The 3,082-nt window shown below is 46.8% G+C and overlaps 1 protein-coding gene across 2 annotated transcripts in view; it reads right to left on the bottom strand.

Annotated features, from left to right (window-relative positions):
- Window positions 1-635, bottom strand: part of LOC144043892 (F-box-like/WD repeat-containing protein TBL1XR1) — a 30,382-nt gene extending 29,747 nt beyond the window's left edge. The window contains exon 1 of one of the 2 annotated variants that reach the window (XM_077557969.1): window positions 412-635. The gene's annotated coding sequence lies outside the window, so the exon portion shown is untranslated. Of the gene's footprint in view, window positions 1-5; window positions 200-411 lie in introns of those variants that run through there. The other variant, XM_077557970.1, reaches the window with a different exon arrangement.
- Window positions 636-3,082: the final 2,447 nt, after the last annotated feature.

The raw sequence follows: 3,082 nt of genomic DNA on the forward strand, positions 1-3,082 counted from the left end.
CCTACTTGGGTTAAAAACCTTTTCAAATACGGCGATATCTCCCGACAGTTCTCGTGTACAACTTGGAGCGTGTCATGTGTGTTATCGATTATCGTTTTTTGTTGTTAATGTTGCAAATGTTAATATCAATCGTTGGGTTAAAATATTAAAGCTAAAGCCAGGCGGTAAGAAGCCTGCAACGCTTTCAGACGTTCGACATAGTGGCTTGACCCAGCAGGCGAAAATGGGCTGCCTGTAACTACTGTTATTTTCAAAGCGCCGCGTTTATTTCATCTTCATGTACCCTCCTGGCGTGTATATGGTTATCTCGTATGCGATTCTTAACGCCGCACCAATAAATAACACATATGCGCTTCTAAGCACAAGCAAGGAGTATTAGCGGTAGCAAAAACCGCCACATCGGTGACTAACCTATTTTTCCGAAAAGCAGCAAACACCCGGTGTATGTCCCCTCTTGATTTGCGGATAAGATCCGGTTACGTTGGACGGTTTCGCCGTAAAACGGAGTCACATATCCTTGCCGACCCGAGCGATGAGAGGAAAATGTAAAATAGCAAGGCCCTGGAAGTTTGTTCTGCAGCCAAGTACCAGTCATAACAACAGAGTGAGCGCCCATCCCCCACTACACTGCTCATTTGTGCATGTGCGGTCACCACTAGTCAGGATTAATGACACCCCACCCCCTATCCTCACCCCATATCCTCACCCCCTATCCTTTCCTCAGCCATTCAGACTGGGAAAGTCAACAACAAGCTTACATCATCATTGCGATCTCTGCTCTACACAGATTTTTTTATTTGATTTTGTTTGCGGCTAGATACATAAACCATATTCACATTAATTCATCCAAGGTCCTGAAATGAAGAAGATAGCCTGGCCATATTTATGCTGCTCACAGATAACCATTTATATATTACAAAAGTATTTGTTTATATAACAATCCTCCTCCGCATCATCCATCCATTTTCTTCAGATTTTTGGGGTCGGGTCCCTAGGGTAGTGGCCTATAATGGGAAGCCCAGACTTGCCTCCCCCTAGCTATTTCATCCAACTCTTTCAGGATTATCACAAGGTGTTCCCAGCCAAGATAGTCTCTACTCTCTCCAGAGTGTCTTGGGTTTTCCCCACGGTCTCCTACCAGTAGAACACCTCAAAATACGGGCATCCACGAGGTATCCTAACCAAATACCCAAGCCCCCTGAGCCCCTCCCGGATGACCAAGCTTCTCACCCATGATCTCTAGGGGAGAGCCTGGACACCCGAAAGACAAAATTCATTCCTGGCTTTTGTACCCGTGATCGTGTTTTTTCCTGTCATGCTGACTTGCTCATAACCATACAGCAGGTGAGGATGGGAACGTAGATCAAGACCTCCGCCGAATGGCTCAGGTCTTTCTTCACCATGAGAGACGGTGTGCAGTGATGCAGACACTCCTGTGGTTCTTCACTCCATTTTTCTTAATGTTGTGAACTACACCCCAAGATATTTGAACTCCTCCAGTAGATGCAGGATCTCATCTCTGACTCAGAGGAAGCATCCAACCCTTTTCTGACTGAGGACCATGGCCTCAGGCTTGGAGGTGCTGGTTCTCATCTTAACTGCTTCACACTTGAATGCCTACTTCTCCAGTGGTAGTTGAAGATCGCAACATATAGAAGCCAAAAGAACTACATCATCTACAAAATGCAGAGATACAGTAGTAAATCCAGCTAACCGCAGTCCCTCAATGCCTCAGCTGTGCCTAGAAATTCTGTCCATAGAGGTTATGAACAGAAGTGTGACAAAGGGCAGTCTTTGTCCAACCTTCACTGGAAATTAATCCGACTTACTGCCAATAATTTGGACCAAATTCTGGCACGGGTTGTACAGGAATAGTACAACTGCCCACATGACTGACTACCTAAAACGCCTTCTCTATACCCACAAAGCACATTGTCGAGCACAGGGTGAATTCCCATGCACCTTCCTTGATCCTGCTGACCACAATGAAAACCCCACTGCTCTCCCTGAATCTGAAAGTTGACTTCCTGACACAGCCTCCTCTCCAAAGCCTCTGGATAGACCTTTACAGGGAGGCTAAACAGAGTGATTCCCTGCATTGGAACACACGCTCCGGTCTCCCTTTTTACGCCAATCTGCCAATCCAGAGGTACTGCCCCAGATGTCCATGCAATGTTGCACAGGAATGTCAACCAAGGCTGTCTCACAAAATAAAAGAACCTTTAGAATCTTCAGGCAGATCTGATCCAGCTCTGGGGCCCTACCACTTAGGAGCTTTTCAACCACCCCACACCAACTTCAACTTTCTTTGAAACCTTTAAAAGAGGGTGCTGGCCGTTGATTTAGCGGCCTGGGCTTTTAGTTTCATTCTCAACTTCAAAACTGGTAATTTGGTGGTAGTGTAGGTTCAAAACTTTAAGCAGGTGTGGCTTGTACGGCGCAGGATCACCACTGTTGTACCAGGTCGGTCCGTCCACAGCACTGGAGCCAATATAACACCAGGTGGTGATTGGTTGACAGCTCCATCCCGCTCTTCACCCAAGTGTCTAAGGCATGTAGCCACAACTCCAATTACATTGTTGGATTAGGCCTCTTAATGATGTGTGTAGCCACAAACAATGGCCAAGATACATTCCTCCACCGTTAGGCTATTCTCTCCACATAGTATGCCTCTCGGTCCTCGAGGGCCGGAGTCCAGCAGGTTTTGGATGTTTCCCTGCTCCAACGCCGCTGACTCCGATCGACAGGATTGTTATCAGGCCTATACAGAGCTTGCTGATGAGCTGATCATATATCAACTGTGTTGGAGAAGGGAAACATCCAAAACATATAGAACTCCGGCCCTCGAGGACCAAGTTTGCCCATCTCTGATACCTGCTCAACGCCCTTTACTGTGGCCAACTGATGAGTGGAAGAGAGTCCAACGACTTTCAAGGGGACTGGTTGCAATCAAAAGCCCAAGCTATGAATTCAGGCGAGCCAAAACTATATCTAGTCAGAACCTCTCGCATTGGTACACCAGTTCAGGATTTTGTCCTGCCAGACAGATGTCAGTCCAAGTCCCTAGAGTCAGCTTCTGTAG

Source organism: Vanacampus margaritifer, chromosome 2 (genome assembly GCF_051991255.1).
Source record: "Vanacampus margaritifer isolate UIUO_Vmar chromosome 2, RoL_Vmar_1.0, whole genome shotgun sequence".
In the NCBI taxonomy this organism is placed as follows: Eukaryota; Metazoa; Chordata; class Actinopteri; order Syngnathiformes; family Syngnathidae; genus Vanacampus; species Vanacampus margaritifer.